Source organism: Gekko japonicus, unplaced genomic scaffold (genome assembly GCF_001447785.1).
Source record: "Gekko japonicus isolate JY-2015 unplaced genomic scaffold, Gekko_japonicus_V1.1 scaffold3305, whole genome shotgun sequence".
Lineage (NCBI taxonomy): Eukaryota > Metazoa > Chordata > Lepidosauria > Squamata > Gekkonidae > Gekko > Gekko japonicus.
This window is the reverse complement of record NW_015163188.1, coordinates 159,169-170,264: the sequence shown is the minus strand read 5'-3', so window position 1 is coordinate 170,264 and position 11,096 is coordinate 159,169.

Below are 11,096 nucleotides of genomic sequence, written 5' to 3'. Positions count from 1 at the left end.
CTGATTAGAATCAAGCTTCAGCTAAGCCCACAATAAGCCTCTGAAATGGAGACAAGCATGTCTGGGCCTTTTTTTGTGAGTGCTTGGGAGGGGGGGATGATGCTGGTTCTGGCAAATGGATTTTGAAGCAGTTCTGAAGTGAATGTAATGCGGCGCTCAGCACTTCATTCCACCACCGTGAGATCCGGCTGGGCAGAGAGAGGGGGGGGGGAAGAGCCCCTCCAGTCCTGCCGGCCAGCTGGAGAGGAAATGGCCTCGACAAAACCCCTCCTCCCCCCGCCTTGCCTGGGAAAGGGGGCTTCTGGGGAGCATGCCGGCTGTATAATAAACCCACCCTGGGTCTGTGCTTTCTCACATGCAGGTTGAGAAGAAGAGAAGAGAGCTCTTGACAGAAACTGCTCTTTTTCAAGGACAGCTGTGCCAGAGGTTGTGACTGACCCAAGGTCACCCAGCCAGGTGCAAGTGGAGGAGTGGGGAATCAAACCCGGTTCTCCCAGATTAGAGTCCGCGCACTTAACCACGACACCAGACTGGCTCTCTTCACTGCAAGACAGTTACCTCTGACACACACACCCAAACTCCCTACTGCTGCCCCCCCCCCAGCTTTGCAGGGAAGATAGGGTTCCAGCTTAGATCACAGTATTTGAAGGAAGATTCCACCTTTTAAAACTTCTGCCTGCTTAGGTGAGAACCTCCTCCTCCTCCACGTCCCAATCCAGAGTTAGGAGCCCCCCCCTCCCGGCCCTCCCTCCCTCGTGGGCTATGCTCCGGGGCCTCCCAGTCGGGTCACTTGGCAGGCAGCCCTCCCCCTCCTCCCCCCAGGGTTTCTAAGACCAGCATCCATCTCCTCCGATGGGTGGGGCTCCCCCCCCCTGAAGCCAAGTTCTTGTTTCTCTGACTCTCCCTGGCGCTTGCCAGGCCCGGAGCGTGGCCGGATGCGCTGCAGCACCTTCAGCCTGGCAGTGGGGCAGAGGATGCCTACCAAAGGCTGCTTCGGGGCGGGCCAGTGGCCAAGGAGGGAGAGACAGACACTCCCCTCCCCCCCCACACACACACAGGCACCATGGCCCTTTCTTTGGTTTTCTCACTCTCGCTCCCAGTTTGGGGAACTGCTCCAAATGCAGGATGCGCCATGGGGTGGACAGAGGTCTCTTCCTCCCTCCTCTTCTTGGAGCCTTTACTTGTAGTTTTGTAGCAGAGGCTTCGAAGGCTGGTTGTTTCCCTTGCAAGAGGGCCCCATCCATCGAGAGGAGGAATTCAGGGGGTGGGTGGGGGCCAAGGCTCCCTCTAAGCTGTGGAGTCCTGTGAGCACAAATCCCACTTTGTGAGCCACTGGCATTAAAGTCATGAGCAAGCGATTTGGCTGCTGCATGAATTAGTCTCCTCTGGAGCCCTCCTTCCTGAGCTGAGACAAAAAAAGGTGTGAGCCGGAGGTTAAAAGACTGTGAGCTAGCTCACACTCACTCAGCTTAGAGGGAACATTGCACGGGGGGGGCCTCTTTTGTCTGAGACTGCCGTTTCCTCCGCTTTGGGCTGGCCTGCTTAGCTCCTTCTCTCTGGCCATTTTCGCCACCGCTCTGTCATCCTTAATGCTGAACTGTCAGATTCACACACTAAAACCGAGCAGCAGTGCGAGGAGGGGGCTGCTTTTCCTGTTCTCGTTTTCAGTTATTGCAAGAGTGTCATGCTCAGCATACGTACAAACGGCAGAGCGGGTGGGCAGGTCGGGGGAGGCAGATCCAGATCTGGGCTGGCCCACCCCCACGCGCCAGGGCTGCTTCTGCCCTCTGTGCCGGGCACACGGGCGGGTGGGCGGTGGGGCGGTGGAGGAGTTTCTTCCTCCCTGCCTCGCAGGAGAAGACCTGGGCCACCACGAGACAGGCACCTGCTGGCCGTGTCCTTCGCTCTTTTCTGCATTTGGGGAAGGGGCAGGCTGGGTCCCCCTCCTGGCAGCAGCGGAAGCAGCAGCAGCAAGCCAGTGGAGGCAGGCTGCTCCCTGTCAGCCAGGGGAGAGGCAGCCCTTCCCTCTGCTCCGCCAAAGCCCGTCCAGTGTTCCCCACAGCAAACAGGGCAAGGGGCGAGAAGGGTGTGGCCGTGACCTCCTGTCGGTCTCACCGGGATGTGTCCTTCCCTCTCCAGACTGCGTCAGGGAGCAGCAGCTGGGAGGCATTTCTGGATACTGAGAGAGCCAGTGAGATTCCCGACAGAGACTCAGGCATCCTTCGCATTAAGCCTTCTGTTGAAGAAGGAAATTCAGAGGGGTGTGGTAGAGTTTTGGAGACTTTGTGAGAGCACAATTCATTTCACAACAACGTCTGTTGTGGGTGGAGCTGGAGGGTGGTTCCTTCCTCTGCTTCTTCTCTGGGCCCTACTGTGGTGCGCGCCAGGAAGTGTGCCCGGGGGGGGGGTCCAGAATGCCAGCCCAAGGGCAGAGGCTGATCCACACGTGTGCATACCACCCCTCCAGGAACCACGGCTCCCCACGGGCGAGCTGAAAGGCCTTTTGCTTGGGGTGGGGTGGGTCGATAGGAACGCTCCCCCTGCTGTGGGCATGCTATTACGCTTGACGCTTCCTTCTGTGGTGGTGGTGGTGTGTCTTCCGAGGGCATTGCAAGACGGGCCTGGGCGTCTCCCTTTCGGGCAGCCATCCCCTCGGTGGCATGAAGCCACAGGGCTCTGGCGGCAGCAGCAGCAGCAGCAGCAGCTCCCCTGTTTGTTTCCTCAGCAACAAGGTAAGCCTCTGCCGGCCCTTGTTTCACTGGATAAAAGCCACACACGTGGGCTGAACGGCTGTCCCAGGTGTGGTACGGAGCACAGCCCGTTGTTTCCTTTGGCTCTCTGAGTGTCCCCCCCCCCTTGGCTCCTTTGGAACCTACGTTGCCCTCAGTTGGCTTCAGGGGGATCCCTGGCGGGGCCAAGGGCACCCCCTCCGCAGCGTTCCCCCCGCCCTCCCGAGGTGATGCCCTGGCCTGAAGTGCCTGCCCCGGCTTTGTCCTTGCTCTCCCGGGCCAGCTGACCTGGCTGGACTCCCAGCCATGATGCCAGAGAGACTCCTTGGCGTCCTGTGACTTGAAGCATGTGGGAATTGACCCGTGGCAGGAAATGACCGTGTGGTGGTGGTGGTCGTCATGGGCTCATCTTGTAGCCTGGGTGGCATTCCAAGCAGTGGCCTCCGGGCCTTTTCTCAGCAACTGCAAGTTCAGTCCTCAGATCCATGTGTTAAGCTGGCGCAGGAGTCTTGATGGGCTGGCACTGGGCTTTGAGGTGCCGACAGGCAGAGCAAGTTGATGCTCCTATACACTTGCACAACTTCATGTGCCTGTGTACGCGCACACACACACTGTCAGGTTCAAGTTAGCCTTTATTGGCATATGTTGTCGATACAGAATATGCAATTGAAGAGCCAAACAAAAACATGAGCCACACAGGTACATCTGTTTTTGAAAATCACGTCTCTCTGGGACTCCTTTTGGCGCAGCTTCAAAGCAGAGTGGAGAGACTTGTGGCCACCTTCTCCATGAGGGTGGAGGAGAGAGCGGGCAGAGGCCCCTGTGTGTCCCTTAGGAGTGCACCAGAGCAGAGAGTCCCTCCTGCTGCTTCAAGTGGAATGTAAACATATGTATGCATACATAGATACACCTGTGACAATGCAAGAGAACATGAGTAGTTGACTCAGCCCATTTCCGTCTGCAAGGAGGGCGGCACCCGCTGTCATCATCATCACAGGTCGACTGGGTGCTGCCGCCAGGAGTGGAAGAAAGCTGTGGGGGGAGGGGAGGTTTCCCTGAGTTTCTGCGAGCTTCATGAGGGGCACAGCTGGTGACACTTGGAAAGCCTCGCAGTGCTTTGGAGGCAAGTATAGAAACCAGAGGGCAGAGGAATACGCCCCCCCCACCCCAGAAAACCAGTTCCAGGCCGCCTTCGGGGCTCACCCAGGTAGTCTGCCCTGGACCTGTGCATCCCAGATGGGTCGCCCCCCCCCCCCCCCGTCATTTCCACCACACGACTTGTGCATCCCCGTGAAGGGCTCCGGGGCACCTTTCAGAGCACAAGAGTGACCTTTTCTCCTTTTATGTTTCATGTCATAAGGTGGGTTTGTCTTGGAAACCTCCTCGTGGCCGTTCTGTCCCAGAAGGACAGCCGAAATGGCCACCTAAATCATGCCGCTGCTGCAGAATGGCTCCCAGGCCCCTGGCCGAAGGGGGCAGGGGTGAGGCTCTTCTCCCACATTGGCAGGGGGAGGGGAGCCCTTATATGGGGAGAAGCGGCTGCAGTGAAGGAAGACCAGACCTTCAGCCACTCCAGGGCGAAAAGCAGTTCTCTGTCCGGGGTGCTCACCCCTCCTCCTCCTCCTCCTCCTTCGAAAAGCAGTTCTCTGTCCGGGGTGCTCACCCCTCCTCCTCCTCCTCCTCCTCCTCCTCCTCCTCCTCCTCCTTGTGGCAGTTCCAGGCTCAGGGAGGCCTTGTGGATGACGGAGCGTGGCTTGTGGGAGCAGCTGCCTGCCTCTGAACTTTTGCGAATCAGCAGAGTGCTTAACAGTGACTCTGAGTGTGCAGCTGTGAAGGGAGCAGCGCAGGTGGTGCGTGCGTGCCAGCAGTGATCGTGATCGGCGGGGCTGTCTGTCTGCAGTCCGTCAATGGAGCTCTCGGAGTGCAGTCTCCCCCCTCCCCTTCCAAATTCTAGGGAGGAATTCAGCTCAGCAGCAGTGGGAGGCTTCTTCCTCGATACAACAGGCTTTTTTGTGTCAGGATCGCTTTCTTCCCAAGGCTTATCTCATCAGAGAGTTGTCAGAAGAGGGATTCTTCCTGCCTGATGGGGGTGGGGGAGGGGCAGTTTGATCTTTGGCAGGAGATTGGGGGAGGGGAGCCCTGCCAGCAGTCCCTGAGAGGCATCCTCTCATTGACATGGCGAGGCTTATCCTTGGATTACACGGGAGGCTACAAGGTCATTTCCTTTGATGCTAGCAAGGCCGTGAAGAAAAAAGGCCCCCGGCGCATAAAGTCAGAAACGACGCCTCTGTCCATATTCTCGTGGGAGATGCCAGAAGGCAGCCCTCAGCCTGAGAACTGGACAGAGAGAGGGGAGGGAGGGAGGGAGAGGAGAGAAAGAAGGCAACAGAGCCAGGCCGGAAGGAGCTTCCGGATAGATGGGCCAGGGGTGGCCGGCTGGGGCTTCCGGCGACCTGCCTGAAGTGTCTCCCGGGGCCTCGCCCCAAAAGCCCACCTCCCCCTTGTGGCCAGTTGCTATCCAGCGAAGGGGCTTAGGGCTGTGGGATCCCAGAGCGCTCAGGCAGGGTGTGGGTCGGTGGCCAGCTCTGTTGCCCGGAATCAGCTAGGCCTGGTTCTTGTACGGGTCCGTGTAACTCAGTGGGGCACGGACCCATACATCTGGTGTGGTGCACGTGGATTCTTTGGCCAGCTGCCTCACGTGTGGTGAGAGGGATCCGTCTCCTCCTCTTCCTCCTCATGCGCTGGCATCCCGGCCATTCCTTGAGGAGGAGCTCCTAGAGGGTTGCTCTCCCTCCCCCTCCCATTTTAGCCTGCCCACCCCCTTGGGAGGACGGTTCGGCTCCACTCCGGGGGACTCGCCCAAGGCCACCCACCCAGGGAAGCCTCATGGCCGATTGGCGAGCTGGCCCTTGGGTCTCCCCATCCGAGCCCCACGCGGCACTAACTCGGGATGCAAAGCTGGCCCTTGCCTGAAACTGGCATTGGCCTGGATGTGGCATGGGCCAAATCGCGTCGCTTCAGATGCCAGAAGGTCAGGCGGCGGCCTGGAAAGGACAACCGAGCGAATCCACAGCGGCACCGGAGCCTCTCAGAGGAGCTGAACATGCTATTTTAAATGGGAGACCCAGGGCAGGGCAGGGCAGGGCAGGGCAGGGGGAGGCAAGCAGTTGGCAAGCGGCTATTCCCCCCCCGGGGGGCACACAAAGCAGCAGACTGTCCCCAGGGTAGGCAGGGGCTGGGCTAGTGGGAGACGCTGAGGCAAGGCCTCTGAGCTTGGAAGGGGAGCTGAGGGTCCTGATCCCCTCAGTGAGAAATCCCTGTATGGATCAGGTGGTAGCAGCGGCTACTGGAGAGCAGAAGGAAAAGCCCCTCCAGGGAGATGGGGGCCCCCTAGGAGGACAGGGGCGGAACGGGGCCTGCAGGCCAGAGCAGGCACCACACCACGTCCTGCCTCACCTCTCATTTTGTGACTTCCGAACCCAGCATCAGCCTGAGCTAGAGGCCAGGACGTCCCAGCCGAGTAAAGGTGTGTAATTTGCGAACCATGCCCAGTGCCCAAGGGCCAGTTTGACATCATGGGCCAGAGGCCAGCAGGAGCTGCTATTTGGCCGGAGACACAGTTCAAGCAGCCTCCCTCCTCCGGAGGGGCAGCGGCTGAGGTGGGGTTGAGACGGCCTCTGCTTGGGGCCACGTTCAGCTCCTGGCTGTGCACAGTTTTGACCGAGGTGAATGCACGGCTCCCCGAGGAACAGCACATGCCCGCTGGTGCCAGGGCTCATTTTCTTCTGAAGCCGTGCGATTCAGGGATGGGATTTTCTTGCACCAAACATCCGCTTGGAGGTTGGAGCGGAGCACATTTCCAACATCCTCTGGCGTCCTGTTATGTTTGTAAATTGAAGGCCCATAAAGTAAAATGTCTCTTTTACTACCAATTAAAATGGAGAATGGGGTGAAGGGAGCGTTGTGCGGGCACAAGAGGCCTTTAAAAAAGACACAGGCGCACCTCTCTCTGCCTCCTCCGGAGACCCTCCTGCCCGACGGCTGCTCTCACAGGCTTGGCTCTGATGCCGCCGCGCATTGCGCATCTCATTCAGCCCACCAGTCACACAGGAAGGCACCTGCAGAATACTTGGGGGCGGGGAGGGGAGGGGAGTGTCACGGCTCAAGTGCTGCTGCGGGATCTGTAGTGCGCCTCTATTCCTTGCGAGTGGGGCCCTCCGCCCACCGGAGACAGAGTCCTCCTCCTGAGCCTCACCCCAGCTGCTGTGCTGTGGGATGGGGATGGGGGTTCACAGTCCGTGGCAAGATATCCCCCCTGGTTCTTGTTCATTCTCGACCAGATTTTGGCTTGGCGAGGGTGAACGAGAGCCAGTGGGAGTATCTTCCCCTGAACCATGGGGGGGGGGGAAACAACCCCATCCCCTCCTGCCTCTTCTCCCTGGAGAGGAAACTTAAAGGGGGAGAGCTGGGGGGGGGGCAGGGGCACCCTCCCTGCCTCGTGGAGGAGCCCCCCCCCCGAGAGGTACAGGACTCTTTCTGCCCCTGAATGCATGAAGCTGCCTTGCACTGACTCAGGCCACCACTCACCGGGGTCCCTCAAGGACAGTATTGCCGGCCCAGAGGGGCAGCAGCTCTCCAGGGTCTCGGGGGTCTTTCACATCACACACCATTTCTTCCTTTTAACGGGAGGTGCATGCTGGGGTATGAAGCCGGCACCTTCTAGCATGCCAAGCAGAAGCTCTGCCTCCCCACGGCTCCTCCTTCTCCCGGGGATGGGGAGAAGCAGGCAGAGGAAAGGGGCTAGTGAGGTGACCCCCCTCCCGGGGAGGGAAGGGGATTCGCCCCTGCCCACCCACCACCAAGGAACAAACACTGTCCCCTCATTGCCCTCCCCCTTGCCTCCTCTGGGGCTGGCTCTGGCGCTGTGGTGGGAGCCCCCAGGGGGTGCGTTTGATTTCGCAGCTGGTGGCCAACTTGGACCTACTGGCAGGAGTAAAGAAACCGAGCTTTCCGTGGGCTTTCAAGATGGACCGCAGAAGTTGTGGCCACTTGGAGAAAGCGATAATGGCCTGTCAGTGCACCCCCCCGCCCCGCCCCAGCCTCCCCCGGGATATCTTTGCCCATCTTCACTTTTTACCAGCATTCCAGAGCTCTGGTGGGGATGGTCAGCATTCAGGGGCTTCACCCACCCACACGGCGTGTCAGCTCTCGCTTGCTGAACGTGCCCCAGAAACCGAGGCCTCCGGGGGAGGGGACGAGTGCAGAGCCTCCCCTTGCAGCAGGTGTTCGGCACGCGAGAGGGCGCAAGGCCAGCAGTAGGCACCCGCGTGGCCAAGGAGGAGGAGGGGAGAGGCGAGTGCTGGGCCGGGCTGGCTCTCGGGATCAGTGCCAAGATATGGGTCGCGGAGCAGTGGTTCATGTGCGAAGGAGGAGGAGGAAATGGAGAAGCCATAAAACGGGGAGACGATGCGGCCCTGTTCGAAGCGGCTGAGCCAGGCACTGACAAATCATCTCGCAAAAACGGGTGATTGGGCCATAAACTGACTGATGAAATTCAATTTGGATAAGTACAAAGCAATGTGCAACAGCAGAAAATCATCTTAACTCTCTCTACATATGTCATGTTGGGTTTTAAAGCGAGTGCCGCTTTTCCGGAGAAAGGAAAAAGAAGACCCTGAAAACTTCCCCTCCGTGGCCGGCCCCGAGAGGCAGGAGAAAGGAGAAGCGGCACACCACGATGCAGAGTGTGGCGGATCGCCCGCCCGTCACTGGCTTGCCAGCTGCAGCGCCGGGTGCCCCGCCTCCCAGAGGACTGGAGGATGCCCAGGGAAAGCAGGTGCCCCGGGAGGGGGGGCGGGGAGGGGGGGCCTGCCTGAGAGAAAGGCCCTGCAGCAGTGCGGCGCCTCCCCCCCCCCAGCGGGGAGAGCACCTGCCGGCAGCCCCCCACCCCCACCGCCCATTCTGCCTCTCGCATTCCCAAACCCACAAGCTGGAACAGAACCCCCCCTCTGCATCATCGCACGTGCCACTTTCCCTCCCTTTGACTGCCGGAGTTCATGGCAGCCGCCTCCACGCTGCACGCCGCTTTCCCTTCCTCTGATCTCTCGGCTTTATGGTAGCCGCCTGCATAGATTCATGGTCCGTTTTATGGTCCTCCGGGGGTGACTCCGCAGTCAGTAACGGTGTTGGCCCCGCGGGGGTATCGAAGTGTGGTTTTGAGCCGCATCTTTTTCTGTTCCCGGGTGGGGCTTGGTAGGACAACGGGGCGAATGCGAGATACAGAATGGGCCTTAGTCACCGAAAGGAGCAAGCTGGGGGTGGGGTGAATGTTGTCGAAAGGGGAGGGGGGCTTTGGGGCTGGGGCGGGTGGGCTTGCCTTAGGACTGGGGAGCTCAGCATGGAGCAGAATGCCACCCCTTATTTTTCAGTTGCGAAAATATGCACTGAAGAAGAGGAGATTGGATCTACACCCTGCACCCACCCGTCACTCGGAGTCTCAGAGGGGCTTACAGCCTCCTTTCCCTTCCTCTCCCCACAACAGACACCCAGGGAGCAATGCTCCCTCTAAGCTGTGGAGTCTTGAGAGCAAAAATTCAAGTTTGTGAGCTACTGGCATTGAAGTTGTGAGTGAGCGATTTGGCTACTGCATAAATCAGTGTGCTCTGGAGCCATCCCTCCTGAACTAAGACAAAAATGTGTGAGCCGGAGGCTCAAAAAGTGTGAGCTAGTTCTCACACTAACTCAGCTGAGAGGGAACACTGCCTGTGAGGGGAGGTGGGGCTGAGAGAGCTCCTTTGAGAACTGTGACTGACCCCAGGTCACCCAGCCGGCTGCATGTGGAGGAGGAGGAGGAGTGGGGAATCAAACCCGGTTCTCCAGATTAGAGTCCCCTGCTGCTCTTCACCACCACACCAGACTCTCGACCAGGACACCCAACGCATCCCTTGGAGCCAGTCCCCTCCTGGGCTCCCTCAGCCTCTTGCCACGCACCCCTCCTTCCCAGGCAGTGGCCACCCAGTGCCAGCACTCAGATGTCTCCAGCGGCTGGCTGTGCAAGTGGCATCAAGGAAGCCTGGCATGGCTCCCTCCTCCTCCTCCCCCTCCCCCTCTCCTCCTCCTCAGTTTTTTTTTTTCCCTCCCTAGCCCTCCCATCCCCATGCCTTGTCTTTGCAAGTGGCTCCGTGGCTCCCCATGGCTGCCAGCCCCAGTCGCAGTCCCAGGGGTTTCCACAGTTGTGCACCAGCATGGAGGCCAGGCTGTATTGGCAGGCGGCCGCCAGGCACCTGTGTCTGGGACAGGCAGCAGGTCCTCAGTGGGGCCTCCCCCCCCCTTCCCCCCACCTCTACGCCTTTCCCAGAGCACCACCCATTGGGTGAAACAGCCCAGAGGGATGGTTTATTATACAGGTTAATGAGATGTGTTCACAGCAAGCCATCATTTATTTTTTTTAAAAAAAAAACAACTTTATGAGGGGCTTCTTTCTTCAGCAGGGCCCTCTGCCTGTCCCAAAGGAATGGGGGTTGGGGGGACTTTTATGGCCTGGATTCTGCCTGTTCTAATGCACCCGATGGCATTTTTGGTGTTGGACTGGATGGCCCATTGGCCTGGTCCAGCACTGGCTGCTCTTATATTCTTATGTTCTTAACAGAGCCTTAGCCATGGCCATGCCCCCCCTTACTTTAGAAGGTTTTTGAACAGAGATGGAGGAGGAGGTGCCAAGGGTGTGCAGGGAGGCAGGGAGGGGATGGCTGCCTCTTTTATGGGGAGGGGTTATGTCTCGATGGCCGAGCCTCTGCTTGGCGTGCAGAAGGTCCCAGGTTCGATACTTGGCATCTCCAGTCGAAAGGGCCAGGCAGGAGGTGCCGGGAAAGACCTTCTCTGCCCAAGACCCCCTGGAGGAGAGCGGCTGCCAGTCAGAGTAGGCAAGACTGACCTGGGTGGACCCGCCCAGGGCCTGGTTCAGTGGAAGGCGGCTTTGTGTGTGGTCACGTGACCTCACTCGCTGCAACACCTGGCTGGCCAGTCTCCTCTGCCTTGGAGCAGCCGGGGGCGGGGGGGCCGGGGGGCGGGTAGCATCTCCTACAAATTCTGCTCCTTCCCTTCCTCCCCCCCCCCTTTCCCAGCAGGGATGTCCTTTGCTGCTCCTTTCTGTAGAACAAGTCTGGAGTCCAGGGGCACCTTAAAGGCCAACCAGCCAAGGTTTATTCAAGGCGTGAGCTTTGTTCGCTCTACTGCCTCAGACCGACACGGCCGACCACCTGGAACCGCTCCGTTCTGTGGGAGGCAAAGCGGACCAGGAGGCGAGTGGCCCGTGCAGCACCCCTGGTGCCACCCAGGCCATTTGGTGGCACACACACGGGGGGGGGG